Raw genomic sequence first — 27,058 nt, 5'->3', positions numbered from 1 at the left:
GCGGGCGCGGGGCGGCGGGGCGGGCGGCGGGGGCACGGCCCGCTCGGCCCGGCCCGGGGAGGGGGCGCGGGGGGACCCGCCGCCGCCAGAAACTTGGCGGGGGGACTCGGGCGCCGCTGACACTCGGGAGAGGGGGGTTGACGCCGTTCGGTCAAAAAAAAAAACCGTACCCGATTTCAGACGTGGATCTGTAGGTTCAAGTTACAAGCTCGTAGAGATAATCCTCGACCATTTTAAAAACAAAAAACCAACAACAACAAAAAAAAGAGGGTGGGGGTGTGGGAGAAACAACAAACACAAAAGCCCTACTCGAGTCTGACCCGGGCTGTAGCCAGTCCTCGGGTCACTTCTCTCTGCCTGCCCACCTATACATACACACACACGTGTACCTGCACGGACACACACACACGTATTCTAAAATTTTGACTTCATATGGGTAGTTACAGCATTCCTTTTTTTTTTTTTTTTTTTTTCCCCCCCGTCTTTTTCCTCTTCCCGCCCCCCCCCCCTTTTTTTTTTTTTTTTTTTTAAAAAAAATCACTTTCACTTCCTGGTGTGAATTCTGGAGTGATGGAGAATGAGACAGGTTTTTTTTTTTTTTCTGAAATATTTTGAAGTACTTGGTACACACTGTATTTGAAAAGAGTGCCATTTTAATTTTGCATGATTGCAAAGCATACCTGTATAGTGTTAATTTAAGATGAATCTCTATCTGTAGTTCTAAATTGAAAGAAAAAAAACACTTTAAAAAATATATTCCTAGCATGTAATGGATATTCAGACTGTCATATATGATCATTTTTATATGAGCAGTGAGCAAATAGGTCATAAGTCAAAGTAAGTGTTATGTAACTGGATGGCTTCAGCAAACTTGATACAAAACTGTAAAGGAAAAGAAGTCTGTATTGGTTTTGTTTTTTCATTTGGACAAAATGAGAGGCTAGCTATCCCTTTTTTTCAGTGGGATTACTTTGTAGCAGGTTCATTTAAAAAAACAAAAAAACAAAAAACAAAACAACACCAAACAACCTATGCTTTAAAAATATGAGCAAGTTTATTTGCATGGTATGTTGTATTTTTCTTAAAAACTGTTTCAGTCATGTACTTAGTTCTTGATACTAAATAAGTAGATACTCACCAGTGAATCATCAGTTAATACTGTAACCAGATTCATTACATAATTGAAAAATGTTCCTGAGTTAGTATAGTTTTATTATTTAACTGTGCCAAATAACGCTATTCTAGAAAACAGTGGAGTTAGAGTTCTTGAAAGAACTGAAGGTCAGTATAAAAATACTTTGATTTTTTTGCATGTGAAGAAATAAAGCAGCAGTGGGTTAATGCTCCTATTGCAAAACTGAAACAAAATAGACATTTAAAGATTCTCGGTGGCAGTGTAAAATACTGTGTATTGAAGTAAACGCAGTTACCAAGCTGGAGCTTGCATGTAGGGGCCTTTGTGCTTTTTCTGCATCATGGTGATGTTAGTATGTTGTGTTTGATGTTCCAGCACAATAAAATATACTTGCTATAGAAAAAACCTGCAGCTCCCAGACGGTTTAGTGCAAATATTTTAACCATTTACTTGTAAGATAAACGGAGGCAGGAGGCAACATACACTTTCCTGAGTGCTAATGTGATCAGCTGCATCTATGCTAGCCATTCATTAATTTCACTAATGAGTACTGTACATTTATTTTTAAAGTATTCGGTGTATGCTTCCTTTTACTACTTTATTGTAAATGCCCTTTATTTTGATAATATACTTGGAGTTCAAGTATCTGTAGTTTTTAATTGCTTGCCTCACTTGCAGGTTGTCTTCGTAAACTGTTTTATGACTCTTATGCTGTATTTCTTCTGTGCACAGTAATACTGTCTTGGCATTAAATCTAGATGCTTTTAGGGCAAAATACTCTTCATTCTTTTTTTGTAGGAATTGTCATTGAATTTTGGTATAATTATTTTGTCAGACTGCATACTCAGTTGACTCAAATCCTTTTTTTTGTTGTTTTTTTTTTCTGTATTATCCTTTCTTAAACAGAAACTTGCAGAATTTTGGCAAGACGTTCTTTAAGAGGTTTTTTTGGGGGGGGGGAAGGGAAGGGGTGGCATTATTGTAATTTACATAATATGCCAGTAGAAAGTAGTTGCATCATGTATGCTTTCTTAATGTGACTGTTCATTAGACTTGCCTGAAAATGATCTCTTAAAGGTAAATGGCTGGGCAAAAATGAAAAGAAACCATGTATTGATTTCTACTTTTGTTCCAGGCTGAAAGGACCCTTCAGCATGTGCTTTACAGGGTATTTCCAGCTTGAAATTTAGTCAGCTATTTACAAATAATGGTAAAAGGATTCTTTTATCATCGCTGCTCTCAAATCATATGGCTTTGCAGCTTTGTTTTCCTGTTCTTAAGGTATGAGTAGAAAACTTTTAGTATAGAATAATATATACTTTGTATACCATTCAGTATAAAATATGCAGCCCAGAAGAAGGGAATCTGGCTTTGGAGCGTTATCAAAAGCACACTCAAAATGAGGTGAAAGATACATTTTTGTTTTATTTGGGCCATTGCAATTTTAGTAATTACTAAGGCTTCTGGAAACTCTAGGAGGTAGTGTGTTTTCAGAAAGAAGTATTAAAAACCAGTTTGACAGTGGGCCTTCAGCTAGTCTTTTATAATTCTGTTTCTCCTCTGTGAAATCCTTTTGGCATGTTGTGGTTCTCTGGCAGTATCCCAGCATGTGATATCACAGATATTGGATGTCTTCTTACGATTCGCGGCATTTGCTGTGCCGCAGTGGTGCTCTCTGGGACGGCTTAGGTGAACCAGGAAATGTCATAGAAAATTGGTAGGGAAAGCGGTGTGCTAGAGGAACAGTCATCTAGTATTGGGAATAGGTGAGCACCTTCTGGTTAAGAGCGTTCAAATCTTTGGTTTCGGTAATATGATGTGGAACGTATTCAGCAAACAGATGTGTCTTTGAGTCGTCTTTGCAGATTTTTTTCATACATCTTAGTTATAGGTGCATGTCAAAATGAGTGGCAAAACATCACAGTTAATCTTTTTTCTTTGGAAATTAAAAAAAATGGATCATAATTGTATGTGACCTTATTAGGATTTATTTTCATCTCAGAGTTAAGGTCCAATGCCAGGCATAAGTATAGATGATATTGCACATATGGAGGATATTTGACTCCTCCATAAGATCTGCTGAAAGTTAGTCATAGCGCATTGCATTTCTGTCTGTCTCTCCGGTGAAGTCTCCCTCTTGTCTGTATTCTCTGTTGAAATGTTACACAGTAAGTGTGTTTTGTGCTGACGGTGCTTTTGTGATATAGCTAGAAAGTGAAAGATTTTATGTTGTCTACTTTGACCCATGTTTTTATCCTGCCTACCAAGCATTGAAAGGTGAAAATTCATAGAAGATGAAGGCATGAAAGAAGAGGCTGCTTGTGTATTTATTTGTTTAGTCAGGACTCGGTGTTATTCGGTATAATTCTGATTCAGGGATGAATTCTTTGTTGTAGATGGAACTCAATATATTCCTTCTAATCACAAACATTTCCATGTTGGTGTTACTCCAGACCTCCCTTTCTCTCCCCACCCCCCCCTTCTTTTTTACTACTTTTTTTTTTTTTTTCCTGTTTATTATCCTTATTTTTAATTTCTGTGTCCCAGTGCTGTGAAAAGAGAATGTAGATTGCTTCTGTAAGACTATTTAGGAAGAAGTGCACGTGAGAGCACGTTATTACTGCCTGGTTTATAGTTAGGTTTCTGCCCCAACCAGCTTATGATCTAAATTATACTTTTGCCCTCTTTAGTGTCTAACATCAGATGCCATAGAGGAAAACGTGACGAACTCTGAAGTGGCTGTTATGGAATAATCATGCCATGGGGGATCCATTTGAGAATAGACCAGGAAGGAGGAGAGCTTTTCCAGAAATCGGAAAATCTCAAGCAGAGTTATTGTTTATGCTTATAGTTCTGCAGAAATCTACCTTCTTTGAATCAACTTACTTGTGAGGATATTGAGCTTGATGGAATTCAAAGGCTTTTACTGAGCATGAGGAACAGGGTGAAAGGATATGATGTAATTTTATGGAACAAAGAATGGGGCAGGGAGAAGGGATGTGGTGGATGGGACTGTACAAGGATGGCATATCTGGAGCAATGAGAAGGAGGACTAAGTTTGGAGCTTTATTTTAGTCACCTTGCATTTCAGCTTGAGTAATTTTGGCGATACAGTTTTCTGAGAATAAGATACTCATGGTATCATGGTGGTCAAGGAGAGTGATGAGGGAATGAGTGTAATCTTTTCAAAGGTTACTTGATCTGGGCCAAATAATAGCAGGTGTGCTAGGTGTTGTCACTGCCATGTCAGCCTTGCCTTCCCTTGTGTACAAAAGGTTTAGTCACAATCATGGGAGAAGTCATTCATTATGTGTTCAGTACTGTCATAAAATGGAGGTTGGGATTGAATAGTAAATTCTCTTTTAACCTTTGACAGGCTTTCCTTGTTGGAAAAATTTCACTTTGGCTTTATGTTATTTTAGCAGAAGGCTGATTGCCCGTAGGAATGGGCAAAAGTAAGGTAGAGGGCTTTTGGAAGAATTGTGGGCTTGCAGGGATCAGAAGAGGGGAATCCAGAGTTACAGAAATGTAGTCTTGAAGATGGATGGAAGATTGAGGATGAGAAGTATAGACTTTAGTCTTTTTCTTTCACTTTAATTCATCTTGGTGCAGTAGCTTGTCTGTGAGCAGTCTTTCATGTGCATTTAACCATCTTTTCCCTTCCATTTGTCCCTTGTCATCTTCTGTTATCACCCTGTTAAAGGAAGCAGAGATTTTTAATTAAAGAAAAATAAACAGTTTAAACAATGATATAAAGAGCGTTACACAGCTCCAGAAGTAGCAACTATTACTATCTGCAGTCTAGTTTGTGGAAGGAGAGTGATGGTGAGGAAGCCTGGAAGATTTTTGAGATGTTCAAGCGGATCAGGGTACAGTCTTGCATGAAGAAGTTCTTGAAACTGGACTGGGGAGGGGAGTCTGGCCAGTATATTTTGTTTAGCTTATGTATCAGTCTATAAAATGTAAAATAATTAAATATCTCCCCCCCCATTTGTTTTTGCCTAGTAAAATCCACCTAGAATGATATAGAATGCTTAATAGGAGGAGTTCATAAGTTAATAGTTTTCTCTCTTTCATTTTTTGGAAATGCGTAGCTATTGAATCTGTCTTGACAGCCATGGTTCATTTACTTTGATGGTTATGTCACTTTTCCATAGAAAGTTTTGGAATCCTAGAGCTGAATTGGTGAATAGCTACTATTTTAAGCAGTTCTATTGCCTCCCTTGGGGATGTTTTGAAATCAGTTGACTTCTGTTTAGTATGTTACTGGAAAGTCAGAGTTTCTGAACTGTGGTGTGTAGCCAGGAGTTGCTGTTGCCAGTTGTGACATCTGCTGCCATCACCCCTGTTGATGAAGATTGTTTGCTACTGTTTTCTTTGAGGGATGGGAGAAATTAAGGTTAGGGGGAGGTAGTTCTCCTGATCATTGACAGACCTACATACAGTTCATATGTAAACAATCCTATATTATATACTATTTCTTTCCTAATCTTCGAAGCCTGCTACTGACAGCTTCACCAGTACTACAGAGGAGTCTTCATTATTGATGCCTCTGGACCTTCAAGTAAAGAACTGTCATCAAAGGATGATAGGGTATTCTCGAAGGTACACAATTCTGTTTCAAAGACAGATGAAGTCAATAGAAAGTTTTCCATTGAAATAAAATAGTCATGAGTAAACACTCATCAGTATAAGTAAGAATTCGATAGTCCAGTCTGTTCTGTATCTACTATTTTGAATAGTGCTAACCGATTGCTGCTTTGCCTTATCAAGAAGTGTGGGGGACAGGATGCTTTAGAAAAAATAAAGCAGACATCGCACAACAGTATTCCATTCTTAAGATTTCAAGTTCTATGTCAATTTAGATTCCATGAAACAGTGCTAAGCTGAAATCATAACAATTATAAATTGCATAAACTTGTTCTTGATTTCTGTATCATTCTTCTACTGGCCAGTTAGTCATGTTTTACTACCACTGCTTCCAGATACCGAAAAGAATCACAGTCCTGTTGCATGTAGGGAAAAAAATGAAGGGTGCTTCTGGGCGGCTTAGTGAGAACTGGGTTTATTTGATTGTATTCTTCCTGAGCTAGACATGCATTTCATGGCTCTGAGACCCAGCCTACTGTCTGATACACAGTTTTATCAAACACACAGCAGCATCATAAGCTCTGATACTATGTGTTAAGTTTTATCAGAGTGATGTAAGGCTGAATAATTTTGCAGGCAGGACTCCACATCCTATCCTTGTACTTTTCACCATCTGCTGTGCCAGAATTTTCAGGCCAGGAGGCAGATCAAGAAGAGCTACTTAGTTGGCTCTCCCTGTAAGTAACATATATTTGTAGGATACTTTTTTCTGAGGAAGGCTGTCTTGAAGGTCTTCTTTGTAATAGAAAAGCTGGTGATGGTTGTGGTCTCCTCAGCAGGTTGTAAGGGTAATTTTTTCTCACTGTTCTGTACCATCCTCTGAATGTGAAATTATTTGTGAGGAATTTGAAAGGTGTACTATGGTGGTATAGTTAGGAGCAGAGAAGCAGCAGTGGTCGTGTTATGTCTCTTAAGGCTGTGAGAGAAGCAAGGATGGGGAGAGTGATTGCATCTTATGTAAAACTGTTATAACTGGGTAACACAGGTGAGCTTTTAGGCACGCATAAGGAAATAGACGCTGTTTTTTCACAAAGTGTCCAGCTGCACCATAAGCACTTGATGTCAGTACAGAAAGCAAATTCCACATCTGGAGGTCAAAATCAATTTAGAGAATCTTTTCGGTGGTTGCAGCCCGTACTGAAAGAAGATGTATCTTGAAATAATCTCTCCAGGAATCTTCTCTCCAATACTTCCAACAGCCTCCTAAGCCTGCTGAACTCATCAGAAGCAAACTTTCTGCAGAATATCCCATACACAGATTATACTTGAGCAGCAGAAGTGAAATTTGCTGACAGAGCACCATGGCCACCCCAAGACAGAATCACTGGGATGATAGGATTCTGTGTAATATACTTTGTCTTTTACCAGATTTCCTCATGAACATTCACTGCATCCTCATGGAAAGTGGATGGATGAAATTAAGCAACTTGCAGGTATGAGGGTGAACTCTCCCACAGTCAGTGAACACCAACTGTTTCTTATAAAACTCCACCTTTAACTCTTTGGTCCTGACATTCAAAGGTGCATGCCAGATTTCATTGAAAAAATGAGCCTGGGTACTGAAAATCAGGACTTGTGGGATAGTTAAAAGTCATGAGCCTGACAAACTGACAAATGACAAAATACAATCATACTCTAATATCTTCCCTGCATCCCTGCCCTGAAGCTCACTACTTTGTCTTCCACAGATAATCCTCTTACTCCATCTCTTTTCCCCGGGAGCTTTCTTATGAATCTTACGAGCTTTCCCTCAACCCTCTCTATAGTGTCTACTTGTCTTCACAGATAGGTTCACAGCTTTACCTTTGAAGATTGGGGAATCTGTGTAGTATTCAAAGAAGAGCTTTTGTGTCCAGGAGCTTGTTTGTTACTTAAATGTATTACTTGGTTCAGGATGAGGGACAAGTAAACTCCCACAAATCTCTCTCTCTGTAGTTTTTTAACTGACTACAGGAAGCAAAAAATTACAAATTCCCTACAAAAAGTAAGGTTAGAATGCTGGTATACTAGGATTGGGTATTATTTCAAATTAGAAGGTAGCATCAAAATGTCACCTGACTTCCTTCAGTTAGGTGACACTTGATGCTTTGGTTACTTCTGAGACTGTGCAAGGAAACTGGTGACTTTGGAGAATCCATCGAGCTGCCAGAAGAGCTTAGTGTTGCTTAAATACAAGAAAAGTAGGTGGTTTTTGACTGTGAAAGCATCTTGTTGAAAAGCTCATGATTGTATGACATGAAGCTTGCTGGTTTTGAGGTTATTTTTTTAACTGTGGCAGATAATGACTGCCTGCCTAAGGGATAAAGCACTTGGTAGAATCTTTTCAATACAGTACAGAGATCTTAATAAGCCATCTACTGAATGGGAAGGTATATAGGATGCTCAGACACTTTCTTTGCTCTCCCCTCCAGGCAGAACTGATTCTCTAGAAGACATCCAGAGACTATACTACCATGTTTCTGGGTGTCAGAAATTGGCAGCAAGTCTTTTGTCTTTTAGAGGTATGAAACTTCTATAAACCACAAAAGGCTACATAGTTGTGTGTTTGCTATTCACAGTTCAGGATGTTGGATGTAAGTCTGGAAATGAAGGTTATTGGTTTTAAAGTTCGGTCTTTAGGTGTGACAATAATTTGGGCAATATGATGAGCTTTGTTTTCCTAGCTCTAGGTTCAAGTCTATTTGTAAGATAATCTGGAAAAATTACCTGTTTTAAAACAGCAGCTGTACTGGGTCATATCAGAGTTCTGGATGTCCCATCATCATGTTTCCTACAGTGGGTAATAGCAGATGCCTAGGAAGGAAAATAAGAAAAGAGTGATTTTGTAGTGATACTTCCCTGAATCACTAATTGCAGAAGATTGGGAAAGAACTCTGGAATTTCTGGAGTCAGGGTTGGTATCTCTGTGTTCGATCTGTTGAACATTAGGTGTCTCATATGAGTGTGTCCAGCCTCTTCTCAATCACACAAACTTTCAACATGCTGAGCATGGAGTACCACAGTTTAACTGCATATTGTGAGAAGAAGAGCTGCCACTTATTTGGGATTTTCTTGAACCTTCTACCTACTAGTGTCAGTGCAATGTACTGTGTGTTGGAAGAGACAGTAAATGCTAATTCTGCAATCACCTTTTCAGTGTGAACTGCTTGTAATTATTGAGATGCATGAAAATGTATGCGTGGAAAAACCAGACTATTTTTCAAAGAGATGCACAAATACCAAAGACCTAGTGGAGAGCACCAGGTTACATCAGTGAAACTTTATTTAAACTGAAAAAATAGCGTTTGCGTGTGTAACAGGACTGCTTTTTGAAGGCATTAGGAGAAAAATGGACTCCAAGAGCAGGATGTCTGGACTGTTAGCAATTTTTCTTGCTGTTCTTAGGGCAATACATTTTTTCCTTGTTTGCAGCCGTAAGGAATTATGGAATCTTGTTTTTTGATGTTAAATGTCTTTATTATGTCGCTTAGGTTTTTAGTCATTCTATTAGTTAAATAATACTTGTATCTCGATGATGAACCTGTTTTGTATATATCATAAATGGACTTAATTATTCTGCATGTTATGTTTCCTAATAGAACCAGCTATTGGTGAGTTAAGGTTTCATCATGCTGATGTCTATGGATCTACAGATCTTTAAAACCTCCATTGTATTAATACTGTTACCAACCAAAGCTGCTGCAGCTTTATTTAATTTTCCTTCCTCAAGGGTACAGTAGTGGCCAGTTTGATCATTAGCCGCCAAATGCCAAGGTGGCTGTATGGTAACTGCAGCAGCATTTCAGTATCTAATGGACCAGGTCACGCACAAACGCTTATTAAAATATAATTAAAGTATCCCCTTTTGTTTCTTAGATGGAGCCAAGCCCATGCTTTGCACTGGACCCTCCATTATGTTTGTGCTGTGTGTTTTGAAATGTCTCTCTTGTTTGTGAGGCTGATTGTTCACCACCCCAAACCCCAGCCTCATTCAAACCTCTGCTGAAGATGCGCTGCATTCATCTGGCTTTCCATTATTCATTTCTCCTCTTACATTGACTGCTGATTAAATGCGAGTAAATGAAAATGGTGTCTGCTTTCATTTAAAACATTTCATTGTCTTCTAAAGACAAATATGAAATATAAGGTTCCTCTTGTTGACTGGGGGTGTCTCTAGTTTTCCCATACCTTGGCTTCTTATCTCCTGAAGACTGTGTCTTTTTTTTTTTTGTATTTAATTAATAAGCTAATCTTACAGTTAGAGAACCAGTGTACATTATGCTGGTAATTTGCCATGACCACCTATGGCAGTGCATAAATAATGATAGAGTAACAAAAAGTTACAACTAAATTAAAAATATCAAACAGATTTAGTTACGCTTTCTTAGACAAGCCTTCTTATCTTGTCTGAAAGTAGAAAAAAATGGGCAGTTCTTTAGGTTTATTTTTTGTGAAATGAGGAAATCAGTATGCTTCAAGCTCAGTCTTGTAGCATGAATCCACAAATTTAATTTGTATCTTTGATCAGGTAGCCTTGACAGTACCTATGGAAAGCATAAACTTACTGGAAACATGGTATAGTTGATCAAGTCCTATGATGAGTGTAGATGACTGAAGAGGGACAGCTGATTTCTTGTGGTTGATTGATTTTTTTTTTTTTTTTTTTTTTTGAGCAAATGAAGAGTATTATTTCCAAATCAACATGTTGAAGAAGAAGGGATAGAAAATGCTATATAAGTTCTTAGATCTGGCTTTTCTTTTGACACTCTGTGAAATCAGATGATTTGGCACTTCTAACTACTGTGGGTAAGAGGCGTTTATAAGAAATAAAATAAAATGTATATGTGGCAGTGGTGGGGGAGGCATCTGTTCTGAAAACATCTGAGATGCTGGAAAGTGTGTCCCCAGTGGGAAAGAGAAATTGCATAGCTGGCACTGAGGCTCGCTTCTTATGCATATGTGGCCGTATTTAGAAAAGGATCAACACTAGGAACTGAATTATTAGAGAAGTGAGTGGCTGGAGGGATTGAACATAAAGGAAATTATTTATCTTGCATGTTCATTTGAATTTGGCCTGACAATACTGTGGGAGGGTTGCTAACTCCAGACTAGCTGCCTGTGCGAAGTGAATCTTGAGATGAGTTTCAGAAGGTAAATGTTTGTTTGATTTAAAGCTCCACAGCTCCTCTTACCTGGGTTTGTACGTAGCCGCCTTCTGCCTGCAGGTAGATGACAAACAGGCATGAATGAAAAAGACCCTCTTGACTTGTAACCCTGTTCTGGAAAGACCCGATCCAACACTTGATGAAGCAAAGTGCAGGATGCTTGTACTGTATGTAGTGTTGTGGGAAGCTTCTAGTTTCCAGTACATCTTGCAAACATTCATGTGTATAAGTAAAGCAAACAACAATTAAAAAAACGCCAAAACAAAACAACAAACACCGCCACATTTCAAAGAAGTTATATATACAAAGAAAGCTGTCTTACTGGCAAATACTTGTCCGTATAGTAATATAGTTCATTACAATTATTTGCAACTATGTGGCGGTTTTTATTTTATTGTGGCTTTGTTGCAGTACAACAGATTATCTGAATAAATTATTGGGGGCGGGGGGCAGATTAAAACAGTGCTTCTAAGGAGACCTACATGGAATGTTTTCAGAGTTTTTAATAATAGTTAAACTCTTCCCCCCCCCCCCCCTTTTTTTTTTTTTTTTTAGAAGTGATTCCTTTTGATACAATCATCAAGACTCATTTTGAAAGACTTATTTTTCTTGTTTTGGCAAAACAGTTGATCAGCACAACTGACAAGGAACTGACATGGAGCAACAAAGAATTTCTGTCTAGCTAAAATCTATTTGAGGCCATCTTGGAGCACTTTTTGAACTAGAGTAGAAACTCTATGTGTACGAAAGGCCATTCAAGTTAAGTTGCACGTTTCCCTCCCCAAAATTAGCATACCAGAATACTTCATTGCAGAGTGTTTAGAATACTTTGTACAAGAAATAGCAGTAAGTTGAAGATTGCTAACTGAGGATCTGTAATGATGCCAACTGACTTTTTTTTTTTAAATGAAAGCTTTGTATACATAACAGGATGAGTCATCACTGGAGAGTTCTGAAAAGTGTTTGGCATCCTGAAGACTCCTTTTGTATGTCTCTACCGCACAAAAAAAAAAGTATTTTTGTCATGAAATTCTGCCTTAAGAAGTGTTGCAATAACTGGAAGCTTTAGGGGAGGGTTTTCTAATGTGGCTTAAATCTTGACTTTCTATTATTGTTTGAAAAATATTTTGGTGTTCTTAGATCTTCCTGAATAATAGCATGAAAATTTTGAAGTAGTTTATTGGCTGTTAATTTTTTTAAGATGTGGCTTCAGACATACTTCTTTTATAAATTTGTTTTTTAAAGTATGTAATAGGAACTTGACTGTTTTTCTTAGCTTTAATGCAAGTATTAAAAATCTGATTGTAGGAGAATACTGTAAGTAATTTTTCTTTATTCAAACAGGGTCCCTGTTGTAAACTTGTAGTAGCTGCTTATCTGATCCTCACTTATTTTAAGTACATTTTCTTTTGATGTAGTTGTCGTGTTGAACTGTCTGCCCTTGGTAGTTTCTGTTGTGTCTTTTAAGGAACTAATATCTTTGGAAACTTTTTCGTATGTGTGTTAAGAACATCAGTAGTTGCTGCTACTGATAAAAAGAAATTGAAACCTTGCTTAGTGTTTAAGTTGATCGTAAGTAACGTATCAGACCACCATTGTATTTTGTCCATGGTTGTTCCTTATTATGCAAAACTTGGTTTGTATAATGTTCAAGTGTGTGCGAGGCAGCAGAGATTGAATTTTGCAGCTGGTGAAATAGGGTAGCAAATTTATTTCTATCTGAGATTTTCAGGAATGTATGAAATAGTTGTTTGTTTTGTTTTGTTTTGTTTTTTCCTTTGGATTCATTCTTCAGCAGTGCATCTTCTAAGACATGCTGTAATTAATTAAAAAAAACAGAGCCATTAATGGATTCTTTCATGCATTGTAGTAGTGATGGTATAGATATATTTATTAGGAATTAAATTTAACAGTTTTAAATTTTGTAATTTCTTTTGAATGAACCTAAATATGGAATTTATGGCCAAGGAAACTTGAAAAAAAGAACAGAATTCTTCACAAGAAGAATTCATGAAGTAGTCTTCAGAATTTGTAGTTTCTCATCCAGAAAAAAATGCTTTCATAATCATTTAGAATCACATATGCTTTTAATCCAGATTCTTTGAATGATACTGATAACAGAAAGCATAAAAGACAGAAGGACTTTCAGACAGTCCTCAAAAAAGAACATAGGGTAATTATTCAGCACTGCACATGCAAGTTGTGTTTTGAGTCAGTTTCTTGGACTCATGTATTCTTAATGTTACTGTGCACATGCAAGGCTAAGCTTTTAAATAGTTCTTTCATTGATTTGGAATTGAAGCAACAGAAATTTATTTAGCTAATAAAGTTCATATTTGGGGGTAGTTTTTATTTAAGCTTAGAATTAGTTTAGTGACATTGTTAATCAATGCTTTTTAATGGTAGCACATTTTTTCTGTGGATATTTTCATTAAGTTGAAGTTCTTATGCTGTGTGTTACCAACGTAGTGTTATTCTACAGTAAATTAAATGTTGGATCACGCTACTGCAGGGTGTGTCTAGTGAGACTGAAGCCCTAATTTGTTTTTATTTTCCAAGGGAAACTAAACCTCAACTTTTGATTTCATTTTTGGAAGAGGCAAACCCTCAACATATCTGCAAATTGGGCTGTAGAATTGGATATAAGAAAATAAGATGTTGGGGTGTGTCTGTATCTAGACAAGGTAAAATGTTTGGTGTTACTATTATGTTTGCCTGGCATCCTCTCAGAGCTCTTACTGCGAGGATCTCTACTTCAAAATACTGTACTTTCTCCAACAAAACATTATTCCTAGCTGTTCAGATGAAGAAACGGTTCTATGATTCTGTAAGAAAGTTTCTTTTAGGGACATTGAACCCACGATATTACCTTTACTGTAGAATCCAGATGCAAAGAAGAAAACCAGTATTTGTTCATCTATGAGATGACGTTATGTGCTTGTTTTGCAGCTTGTAGGCCAGAATGTTGGTGCCTGAAATTTCTGGGTGTCTTAGATTTTTTTTCCAAGTCTTGAAAATTAAAGTATCCTAGAATATCCATCTTCCAATATGCTGAATGCTGCAGGTACTGGATGCTGCTGTAGCTTTCTTAAGTTTGTGGTAAAAAGGCATTTCTAGTGGAATCTGTCATTGAAACAGAGCAAAGATATGTGGACAAGAAAAGGTGGTGAAGGTTATTGAAGGTTTCCTGCTTCATTGTTTCTGGTGGACTGTTCCCTGATAACTCACCTCCCCATGTTTTGTTAGTAATGGAAACTTTCTAGTTAGCTTTATATTTACAGGGCATTTAAGGCCACGATTCCAGAGATCTGTTCTGCTGGCAGCAGTGACTTAGGCAGCCGTCTTTTATTGCAGCTGCTCAGCCTTGTTCCTCTGCCAGTGCAACTGCTCGCATGCCTGCATGGAGAACCTGGCTGCGAACTCGCTTGTGACAGTATAACCTCAATTTGTAAAGGGTACATGTGGCTTATGTGTTACTTCAGGTGAATATTTGACCATTGTCCAAGTCCTGTAAGTTTTACTTTCGCCCGTGCTAGCTTTTTGTATAAAGCTATTTTTCATATTTGCAGATTCTCATTGTAAAATTGTAGTGTTCAGTGAAGCATTGCTTTTAAAAGGAAGAGGTCTCATCAGTGGCAATTGGTTTAAAAATAAAGTGTATTTTAAAATATTTTTTTAATTTATTCTTTACCTTTTTTAGCTTTGAGGTTGATGTTTCCTTTCACTTTTATATGGTATAGTTTTAAACTGGTAAAGTTGTGCTTTCATGATTTTTTTTCTAGTTAACAGGATTCTTGATAAAATCTTAGACCATGCACAATTTTAATCTTTGTGAGGAAATTGAGATTTTTACATGGTTCAGAGATGCAGAAAAAATTACAAGATTTGGTATAGTATTAACACCTTTATCATGTCAGTAACATATACTCAGCAATAAGATATCTCCTGTTGTGCCTACACCCATTTTACTTGCCAGTAAACTAAACTTTCAACAAGTCAAGGCATGCCATCTCTAAGGCTACACACTCATCAAGTTTAAATTTTGAAATGAATGTTATTCAAAATTACCTTAGTACTTTTGAAAAGTTGAGATTCAGGAACCTAGCTTTTGGTTATCTTTGTGAGAATTTTGTTTAAAAATATAGATTGCTTAAGATTAAAAAAATAGAGTAAAAAATAGATTGCTCAAGATAACAGGTGTCTAAAGAATTAATCTTTTGATGTGCTAGTGCTAAGCTTTTAAAGATGAGAAAATAAGTGTTAATAATTCATATATTTTACTTACGGTAGTTGCAGCACAGTTTAAAAAATGATAGGTAGAGGTACTCTGTAAATGTTTTGTGGAAATTTCACTTGAAAAATCAATACAAATTGAGCCGCAATTCTAGTGTGTTTGAAATTGCTTGTATCCAAGATACAAGGAATGAAACCCATCTAAAAGACTGGATCTGGGTAGAAATAGTTAACGGCAGCCGGTGGGGATTAGTGTTGGGTTCAGCCTTGCTGCTGTTAATGAGCTGGAAGAAGGCGGAAGCAGCAAGCTAATGGTATTGACAGACAGTATGGAGGTAAATGGAATTGTCAACACAATGAGAGAGAGAATGGAGAAGAACACAGGTTAGGAATGTACAAAATACAGAAAAAGAAGGAGGTTCCCCTTAACCTCCTCTAACAGATAAAACAACCAATCTTGAGTCAGTCAGGGCTGATGGGTTTTCCAAACACTGCACTGATGAGAGTGAGAATTTTGCAATAAAATAATGCTGAAAGGGACAGCAGATAAATGGATGGTTTTTACAGATTTTAATTATCTCAGATATGTTGGGAAGATGAATGCATTACCACTTATTATGTAGCTAGACTTTGTGTTGATATGAACAAGCTATGTCCACAGGATGGTGCTGCTTTGAGACAACAGTTAATGCTTGCACCTAAGTTTAAATAAAACGTGTCGTGGGGGTAAAAAAAAAAGGATTGCTGGTGAAAAGTAGAAGTTAAGAACTGGGCATATTTAAAACTAGGAACTTTCTATTTTTATATGAAACCTATTTTATCTTGTAGATCATGGTGTAACAGTAACTGTGCCTTTTAGGCAGAGATTTTTTTCCTACATTCTAGGAACTTGGAAAACAAAGTTATACTCGGAGAAGAGAGGGCATTTTTATAAAATACCATTTTCTATAAATAATCTCTATAGTCCACAATGGATGAAAACATGTCATAGTTTTTATTTATTTATTTAGAATGGTAATACTATCCACTGTTGAACTGTCCCAAATGTAACCTCAGCTGCTCTGCAGACACAGACATCGAGACTAGACTAGCAGCATTTACCAGCTGTGTGTAAGAGCTACACTGCACGTAAAGGGATTTCACATTTTATTATGTGGGAGGGATGATGTCAGTTTGGTTGATTATGCCCCTTTCAAGCTGCTGTGATAATTACCTGCTTGTTACCAGAAGTGTCGAACCCATTTTCAGTTCTTGTTTGCTTTTGCTGTCATGCCCTAATTGCTACATAATTTTGTCCCTGCCAATTACTACCTTGGAGTTGAATTTTACAGTGAAAAAGTTGTAAGAAGCAATAAAGTAATTGTTTTTTAGACCTCGTAATTTCAATAGAATATTTTATTATGCTACAAAGTATATTGAAATACATGCTGCTTGCTTCTGTGAGACTCTGAAATCCCATGGTTCCCACTGAAATCAAGAGGATGTGGAAGGTGTGACTTTTTGGGAGAGTAAGACCCTTGCAGTCAAGGTGGTTGTAGTACATGCCTTGGTGGTTAAATATGCAAAAATGAAGTGTGGAGAATTAATGGCTTCTAACTTTTTATTTTGGAAATAAATATATTTACTACATTCCTTAGAGGAACTCCTAGGTTTGGTGATTTTCTTCTTACTCTTTCCCTTCCTTTTCATCCTGTTCTTTATTCACTGCATGAGTTTTAAAAGTTGCCTTTGATTTAGATACTAGATTATCTGACATGATCCTTTATCCATAGTTTTCTATAAAGATGTAATGTAAATGGATTTCTTTAAAGGTGCTGGACCTAATAGTGTTTTATATTCCAATTAAAACTCTTTGTTTGGTTTATTCAGTGGAAAAAAGCCCACAGTAATAGGGTTAAGGACTGGCTGACCAAGTGTTTCATGTCTTTGGGAACTGTCATTGCCTTGGTTTGAGGTTTTTTGAGTGATCCTCCAGAAATAGTGTCTGATATTGGTCAATTTTAATAACAATTACTGCTTTAGAAATTTGTATATGGAATGACGTGGATGAGCATAGGGAAGAGACAGAAATGAGATTTGGATTAAGCACAGTTAAAAAAAAACAAAACAAAACCAACCTGTTCAGAATAAGGAGAGGGATGGTGCCACCATGTAGAGGTATAGTGATGGGGCTACAGTCTGGAAAAGAGCATTTCTGGAAAGAGATTTAGAGTGTGGGATGTTTGTGGCTGTGTCCTGAAGCTCTGCTTATCGCAGAGATTGTGAGATTATCTGTTGCCATTTTAATGTGATTCAGATATCAAGAATTGAAAGACCAAAAGGTTTGGAAAAACTCAAGGAATGGACCAAGGATTGTAGAAAGCTGGGAGAAGATTCCTTTTGTGAGAATGGTAAAGGTGCTCAGTCTGTTAGGTTATGGGAACGTGGGGAATCCAAACCCTAAAACTAAGTAGTAACTTGATTACAGTAGATAATATCTCCAGCGGAGAAAATACAGAGTTCTTAAGGGTTCCCTAAATAACAGGAAAAGGTACAAGAGACTGGTTGAAAACTGAAACCAGAGAAGTTCACATAGGAAACAAACAAGAATTCATAAGAAGGAACAAATGACAAAGCATATGGCAGTGAGTACTTTTCTGGAAATGGGCTTCAATCAATTACGGTTATTGAGTGGAATTTATGGATATTAGACTCACGTGGATAATGATTCTGGCATTGTATCCACTGGGTCTGTGAGCAGTCAGACTTGTGTTTTGATAGCACTTTCTTTAGCAGCTTTTTCATGGATGGTGTAATAAATGTTGAATGTCTTTGTGGTCAAAGATTCTTTTCAAATGTAATCTTTAATACATTGATTGTAAAGTAATAGTGGTTTCTAAGATTCTGGGGACATAGTATACCTCAATTGTAATTCTTCTGTCATCATGAAGGCTTTTAGGTACTTGAAGGAGAAATTTCAGTGTGCAAAAATACAGAAAAAAAATATTATGCAGAGTAATACTGTAACAAAAAATAATGGTTTACTGCTGAAATTCGTGTGGCCAAGCTGTGACCTAGCCCCTGCTCTTCCTGTTGTGATACGAAGATAGTACTTGGGTAAATCTTGAGTAGCCTTAGGGCTACTGTAAGGTACACCTAGCTGTGTGTCCTTCCCTGGCTGTGTCATCTTCACAAGTGGTTGCAAGTATAGCCGTTTTAGTTTGTTCTGCTAGCTTTTGTTACCTGGAAGTACTTCTGAAAGGTTTGATTAAGCTGATTTTTGAGGCTCTGTGGTTTGGTGAGTAGAACTGAGTTTTCATGATCTAAATGTTAATTAAAAGCATATGTGTGTATGTAAAAAGCAAGCTGAAATAAAAGTATAAATATCTAAGAAGCTGTCATTCCAGAAGGTCTGTGCTCAGAAAAGATTAGGTAAATATACAAATAGTCCCATTATAAATCAGCTTCAGTATCATTTCTGATTATCTTCTTTACTTGTTTTTCTGGTGGCTTCTGACAAAAGTTACAAAGCGAGTGATTCAGATTGTAATTTCCAGACCCTTTTAGACAGCATTGCTTGCACCATCACCAAAAGAAGCTTCACTCGCTTTATTCCCTCTTCTCTAGCTATTATTTCCTATCACTGCTCTTCTCCCTTCCAGCACAAACGTTCATGGACCTCCGATGAATGAAATAGGATAACTGATCTGGGTGAAAATGAGCTGTGTTTTGCTGGGTATAAATTCAATCTATGTTAATTCTTAAACTTTGTTTCAACACTATTTCTACGTCTTCAGGTTAGCATGTTTCAATCTTGAACATGTTGGCGTTTTTCTCCACACCATTTCAGAATTAATTTTCTGTTACCTTAAAAAAATATTTCCTTGTCTGTTTAAACTGAGGATATCTGTGGAGAGAAGTCGCAGAACTTGAGGACCTTTTTCAACTTTCAGTGCAGTAAGTGGAATAAGCTTACTGCTTGTGTGTCCTTGGATGATGGCCTCAAAGGAACTTGACCTGGAGGTATCAGTTGGTCCTCTTGGATGACTTCCATTGTAGTAGTTGCTGTAACAAGGTTTGCTGGATGTGTGCCCCTATCGTGTGACACAGATACAATTTTGTTTATAACTCTGACCTGTATCATATGACGTAGGCTGTGCAGTAGATCATTCTTCTGGTAGCACTTCTGTCACAGCCTGATCTCATCTGATGCTGGGGGGGGGGTGGGTGGGGGGGTTTGCGAAGGAGATGATCAGGTAGTAGAACTCCTCTAACGTCATTTTTTTCACATGCCCTTAAAGAAAAACATGGAAAAAGGTAAATTATAGAAATGAGGGAATAACAGTTCTAAAAAATTACTGTGAATTCGTATATTTAATCTTAATGGGCAGAAGACTGGCATAGAGGAAAAACAGACAAAGTAACTTGGTGTGGTTTGTAGTGGTCTCAAATTAAAAGAGGTGAAATTTTGAGAACATTGGTGTACAGCAACAATCATTGTCCCACATAAAGAATGTACTTCAGCAGTTGTTTGAACAGAAGTAGTTCCATATTACAATTCTTTGGAGCTATTTGTAACCTATCTGTTATTGTCAGATGGCAAGTTTTTGTCTCCAGGTTAGAAGAATCCTCTTCAGGGATCCGAAAAAAAGTGGTGGACAGTTTTGTTAGCAGAATGCAGCATTTCTGCCTTATCCAGGCCCCTGCAGATTGACATGTCTGTTTATATGGAAGCTTTTAAACGTGTTTGAAGACTTGTATTAGTTGTGACTGCACTTTGGAGCATTGCTTATTATGCTACTTGTATTGTTGTTTATATTTCACAATAGTATTTCCAGAGTTTTATTTACGCTGGTGTAAAAATAGTTTCCATGATCTAGCTTTTAGGATTTATTTCTAGTTTGAAAACAATTTTGTTAAAAGAAAAACAATTCATGTGAATTATAAATTTACACTGACACCCATCTGATTGCATTGCCCATTTTCTTTTTAGGTTTATTTTTATTCTTCTGAGGTTTTCCAAGCCTTCTGAATAAGTTCTAATGGATTTTTAATTAGCGAGCAGATCTTGTGTTTTTCCCTTTGGCTTTCCAAGGTTTAGCAGTTTTATTGAAAGAAAAATATTTCATAATACTTGTTGACATTATCTGAAATAAAAATGCATTTCTTTATAAGGAGCACTAAGGGTGCTAACAGATGGAAAAGATGTGGTGATATGACATTCATTTCTCATGTTTTTTTTCCTGTCTAAATCCATTTTAGATGGGTAATGACAAATTGTAGTTAAGATGCAAGAACTACTTTTCTTTCATGCCATCAATTAATTTGGGGATTATTAAGAAAATTCTACCTAATGTGTTATAGGTCAGCATCTTGCATAAAAGCAGGCTATTTATATCACTTTGGGTACTGCCATTTCTTTCATGTCCTGATCCCTCTAGTTTAAGCCTAAGTGCTTGTTGGGGGAAGCAGTAGGGAAATACACTGAATGATCTTGTTGCCCATAGGTTGGTTCGTCGCCTTTTGTAAACAGAAGTACAGGTGAAATTGGAGGACACATACCCTTTTTGGGGAATCCTGTAACATGCAGCTGAGGAAGACAGGTGTTTTTTTTGTGATATTGGTGGCATCAAGAATATTTCAGAAGCATAAGAATGAATGGGGTTATTTTCCATGTATCTACAGGAAGACTTGTGTTTACTATTAGGTCTAAAGACATGAGTAAAATTGATTTGAGACGAAAGATAGCTTTATTTGATGAGAAAGCATGAGGTGTTCTGAATTGACTGATGCATTTTGATAGGTGTAAGATCTGGAAACCTGGAAACCTCTCAAAATGGTTCCATGTGAGTGGAGTTTAGTTTGTCTTAAATTGATGTAATAGGTAATAGTTGAATATTTGCATCCTTTTTTGAGTATCCTAACTGAATTAACAATGAATAAAAGGAATGGTTTATGTGTATGCAGACTGTACTTGCTGGGTATAAAAACAATTTTTTGAGGAAAAACTTCAGTATTAGACCATTCGGTGGTTTGTATACCTGCACTGTGTGTGGCTGGGAGAGGCAGCACAGTCTGCACCTGCACTTAATATATCTAGTGGGAATATTGTAACATAAGCAGACAAAGGCATTTTGAAAGAATCTTCACAATCTTGCTGTGGTAAGACTCCAGCAGACTGTAAAGTTTCAAAAGGAAATCTTTGGAAATGACTCTTAATTAATGGTGCTAAAATTACAAAAATCTGTTCACAGAGACCAAAACTTCCACCAAGTTCCAAGTACTTGGCAGCTGTTTCTCATGCATGATGACTCAGATCCGCTGAATTTTATGTATGGGATCCTGAAATCACCAGACATGAGAATTATGGTCCTTACCATTGTATTGTCACCTTTATTCAGAAGAGAGTAGCCGGCAAACCCTGCAATGTATGAAAGAGCAAGTAACTGCATAATTCTTAAGTCTTAAAAAAGACATGAACTCGCTGCTGTTGTGGGTAAAAAATTCTGGGCATTATTGCTGTCACAAGATTGGAGGAGTTAAAACTTGCCATAGCTGTCATCATGGAGAAACAAATCTTGTGTTCAAATGTAAGTGAATGCTTACACTACCCATCAAGAAAAAATGGTGATTGATGCAGTATCATATTTTGATGCAGGTTTGGTTGTTTGTTTTTTTTTAATTAAAGGAAAGAGAAGGGTGGACAAGTACAGTGTTTGATGGTGCAGGTACACATGTGAAACTCTTGCACATAGAAGATACGTGGTTTTGACACAATGGCAGTGGTTTCTCAACTGTTGCCATTTCATTCTCCTTACCTGTAAAAACAGAACATCTGAAAACATTCAGTGATCTTGATAAGCATTATTTAGCAAATTCATTGAAGAGCTTCATACCAACTGTTGTCTGGAGGAATCATGAGAATATAGCTATTACCGAGTCTGGAGCCAGGTAAATACACAGAACTAGCTGGGCTTGGAAACATGCAGATGGCTCTACTTGTAGCTGCTGGTGTTCCCAAAGATTTGTCTAATTTGGTTTCAGAAAAGGTTTTAAAAAATACAGCAAGTGCTGAAATACTGGTATGTTGTTTTGCATAATTTTGATAGTGAATATGGCTAAGTGCATTAGTAACAAACGTGTAAAGGATGTAGTTTGTGCAAAACTGCAAATATATAATGCGTCAGAAGGTCCTAATTGCATCAGATTTTTTTTGGTTATTATTTCTGAAATATGTTTAATGGTTAAGGTCTACATGTAATGTGGTTTTGTGTTACAGAACTAAAACTGTAAACTGTAAGTCAGACAATGAGACTACCTATCAGTAGGAAGATAGTTCTTGAGAAATAAGGACGTGTAGCAATTTTTGATGCTGTGTATTGCTGAGTTAACATGACAGATATTTGACTAAAAGTAATTTTCACTTACAGATTTATAGATGTCTAAACAGTCAGTTTTAAAAGTATAAAGAAAGCTGAAGGAACTGAAAGCCTTTTATATGATTTCTCACTCTGTTATCTGAATCGTATCCAAATCTGAACAGTCCGTACGTATAGATCAAGCAACCTGACTTCATACTTTTGACATCAAACCCAGATGTAGTGGTATCACAAAAAGGTATGTAGAAGTACATTGCAGTGTAGTAGCCTTAGCCTCGATATTTCAGTCTGTAACTGGCTGTAGCAGAGCTGTGACTCCATGGGTATTTTATGGGCTTATGTGAAAAGTTCATTATTTTATGCCAGAAACTGTCGATGATAATGAATCCTCCTAGTCTGATCCTTGGCTGCTGTGATCCTCCATCTCCCTAACCCACTGAGGATATTCCCAAATGGGTAGCAAGTTGGGAAGAAGATTTCATGGTCTTGTTAATAAGGCTCTGTTTCAGCAAGGATAGTCTTCATCTGCTTTATTTTTTAAAAGATCAGTCCCAGACTCAAACTGAGCAACTGTAAATAACTTCAGCGAAGGGCAGAGAAAATGCTGAAGACAGTTGCTTTGGCCAGACCAGCCTCAACACCCAACAGAATGTAGCTTCAGGCTCCCAGATCTGGTGGCCTTCTGCAAAATGGAGTTGAGATTAAGATTTTCCAACAGTGAGATGACATTCCTATTACAGTAATTATGCCTCTTTGATTCAGGTAGACAGTTCTGAGTGCCTGGTGGCAGGACATCCTATTTGCTTTTAGGTGCAGTCTCTCATGGAAAGTAATTTTGCTTCAACACTGGCCTGGGAGCCCATGTAGTACAGGTAACTATGCAAGGGCAGTTGACTTTGTAAGATGCAGATAAACCAAACTTCACGTTTACTTAAAAGTACTCACTCATTTGGCCTTTAAATTGTTGTTAGAACTGTTCAGTGCAAATTTGTTTTGACTTGCGATATTTTCCTCAAAATCTGTCTTGGGACAGGCTTTTTTCTTCAAGAGCTCTGCATTTGTCAGTTGGTTTCTCTTGTATTAGCTTACTTTTTGTCAGCAATGACTGTACTCTAGAATGAAAGCAAAGTTGCATCTCTGACATTCAGTACAAATAATCTTTAAAGGACTCCTATTTGCATTTCTTTGGGTAGCGTAGGAAATCTTTGACAAATCTCCCTTTCACAGGGGAGTACTGGAAAAGTTCAGATGAGAATCTTGGAGCACAGGCTAGGTTCTTTTTATACTTTTTTCAGACATCCCTGATCTCAAAGGCTGTAATATTTTTTATTTCAGGTGTTTAGTGCTCTCAGTGGTAACTGTATAAAATATAGATGTGAAGAAAGTTTGAGCTCTGAACATTTCACAGCCTGGGTGAATGAATAATGTTGAGTGAATGAATAATGCCTTTTAGATCATAACTGGTTAAAGGAGATGTAAGACAGGAAGTTGCAGTGTTTTCGTTTTAAACGTAAGCTGGGTCACTTCTTTGATGTAGTTATTTATGAAAATATTATTATGCTTTATAAATTAGAAATACTAAGATACATACACACTTTCCTTTGATAGTACCAGAAGACTAATAGGCAGTATCGAGTTTATTTTTGAGATCTGTTGATAATGAATCTGAAGGTTGAGCAAGTTCTATGAGATTGTAGTAAGTCTGGTTCTGTAAATTAAAAAAAAAAAAAAACCAAAAAAAAACAGGCAGTTCCCTACAGTCTTTCACTTCTCTCTATTACTAAAAGGTCAGCTTTTTTTCACCTTTGCATCACTTGTGATATTTCTGCTGTACATCCTTTCCACACATCAGGATCATCTGCCTTTAATATACACACATCTAAGAAAAGTAAATAGGAAGAAAGTACATGTTGAGTTTCCTTTTTTTATAATGTATGAAAAGAAATATTGTGGAGGGCAAGTGCAGAAAATTTTCACCTGTTACTAATTGCTCAATTAAAAAATCCTCTTAAGAATCTTTTAAATCAAAATCAGTTTGAAGCTGGAGTCAATATGGTAGTGAGTTTCCTATTTTAGGCTTCTTAGTGTTTAGAGCTATTGAAATTAATTCGAGCTAGCTGGCCTCTGCCTTGCTTCCACAGCCATATTGTTCATTTTATCCAGACTTGGATGTAGAATTTCCTCAACTCTTAGAAGTAATAAAACTACATTGAAAAGTAGTGTTCAGAGAGAGGAAAACCCCCTGTTCCTTATAGATATTTCCATGAATTGATTCTTACTTCCTTGCTGTGGTTTCCTTCACATGGGGCCGCTTGCTGAACCGTAGGTATTCTAGCTTATTCTTAAGCATAGTTAAACTTCTACAGCTGTACTTACAACTTATGGTTCAGAAACAGTGGGAGCATGTGCTTTTGTACACCTGTTAAAAAGCGTGTAACAGCTTTCACTTGTGAAACTGTTGTGTGAACGTAAATTCGTTACTAGCCATGCTTGATGTCATTGCTAATTGAACCCTTTTATAAATCATTCCTGTACCATCTTCTAGGGTAAGGCTGTGGACAGATGTTCATTTAACAAGACATCTGTGCTGGTTTAGGATGTTACTGTATCCCAGATGTTACACCGCTTTTTAAGGTTATTGGCCCTGTTTTATACATTTAGTACCATCATTGTGCTCAGCAGTGTGCAAAGCGTAGAAAGGAAGGTAGTTTCTGCCCTGAATGATCTAGAGGTTTTGGCATTTGAGAAAGAGGGGAAGCTTTGGAGTGGTTTGTATGAACACATACTCGGAAGCCTGAAACAAAAAGAACTGGATTAGTAAGGTAGTTTCCATGGCTGTTCTGAGCAAATTGTTGTCTGATTTTGTTGGTAGCAAGTTACAGAGGACTTGCAGAAACTGGTGTCTGGCAATAGCTTCTGGGTAATCATGACCTAGCAGCCTTGCAGTGACAGACATCTGAGGGTTGTAGCTTTGTCAGTTATTTCATGTGTTTCCAGGAGATAGAGGCCCATGACCTTATTCCTGATCACTTTGTGGAAAGAATGAGTAAGATCCAAGATGTACTTTTGACCTACATAGTACTTCTCAGGTTATGGTGCTGTTGCTGTCACCTGTAAAAGAAAAACCTAAAACCCAAGCATGCAAAAAACGTCATGCATTTAAAAAAAAAAAAAAAAGTAGTATCTGATAAGAAAATAGTATCTGATTACTGGCAGGTGAATAAGACACTTTTCCGTTCATGCATCCGTGCTGCTCTCCCTGCAATTCAGCAGAAGCCACGCAGGTGCCTGGTGACCTGTGTTAGTGAAGTTGGTGAGACTTTGAGACCACCTCAGCAAGGCCTTCTCCCAGTGCAGAGGGAGTACCCAATGCTCTGTTAAGCCCTGCAGAAGGTTTTTCTGGGCTCTTTTTCCCTTGGGCTAAATTTAATTAGTTGCTTACGCAGAAGAATTATGAGATTTTTGTTTACTATGGTGTATTTAAAGATGGAGATTAATGAAAGGCATTAGCTAAGAAAGCTAATTGATAGCAAATTTAGGAGTGGGTCACAAAGGATTTTGATAAACGATGTCATTTTATGCAAATATGAATAAAATTATCGTAGACAGTATTCAACTGAAGTCCTATATACATAAAAAAGTGTAGTTTTGTATTTTGTTGACTTTGTTTCTTGAAACTCTGAATGTGCTTTAAACACTTGAAGAAGGTACGTTTTTCTCGGTGGATCTCTTCTTTTAAACATTAATAGATGCGCTTTTGTTTTTTTCCTTCTAAATTGAACTCCATTGTAGGAAAAAGGCAAGCGAGAAAGCCAATTGTGGAAACCTTGGCAGTGGTTCAGCCTGGGTGCCAAGCCCACTGCCTGTTGTACTGATTAATATTTATTGTTGTTTTCTTGTAGTCTGTATTGGTCAGGCTCTGCCTGTACATTTTGTTCTTGGTTTCTAAGCTGTAGAAGATGTGGCTCATCTGTGTTCAGTACTTCTGCCGTGGCGAGCTGATGGGGTTTCTGCAATGATATGTAAAAGCATGATGTAGTTACTCCTCCTAGTAAGAGAGTTTGAAATTGAGCTTTGAGATGTAGAGCAGACCTTGAGTTATAAAGTTCAGTATAGCAGTAACGGTTCAGTACTGTCTGGCTGTGCGTGAGCGAAGGGGAGTAGTCATGGGCTGTTGTTCCGTAATTGTTTTAGGGCAGCAAAAGCTGGCCATGCTGCTGTCTGCCCCCATAGCCTTTTTGCATCCTCCTTCAGAAGGATGAACTTCAGAAACAGTCAAGTCCCAGGAGTAGAATGGAGCACAGGTTGCTTTTATTTAAGGGGGAGTGGAATAAGTAAATAGAAAAATAAAAAAATATACAGGGTTTGTCAGTGGAAAAATCTAGAGTTATGCAAAACAGCTAAAAGCTTTATGTATAAAACTACTAAATAAAATGTATAAATTTAATGCAAGTAACATTAAACAATCCATTCTTATTACAAATGTTGATTGCAATGATTACTTATGCTGTATGGCCTTCTCAGATGCTGTTTTCTGT

The 27,058-nt window shown here is 37.3% G+C and overlaps 1 protein-coding gene across 10 annotated transcripts in view; it reads left to right on the top strand.

Moving 5' to 3' along the window:
• Positions 1 to 27,058, top strand: part of KMT2C (lysine methyltransferase 2C) — a 201,583-nt gene that overhangs the window by 19,218 nt on the left and 155,307 nt on the right. The window lies entirely within an intron of this gene.

The sequence above is a fragment of the Athene noctua genome, chromosome 2 (genome assembly GCF_965140245.1).
Source record: "Athene noctua chromosome 2, bAthNoc1.hap1.1, whole genome shotgun sequence".
NCBI lineage: Eukaryota > Metazoa > Chordata > Aves > Strigiformes > Strigidae > Athene > Athene noctua.
The sequence above is the reverse complement of the archived record's forward strand: the minus strand, read 5'-3'. Positions and strand labels throughout refer to the sequence as shown.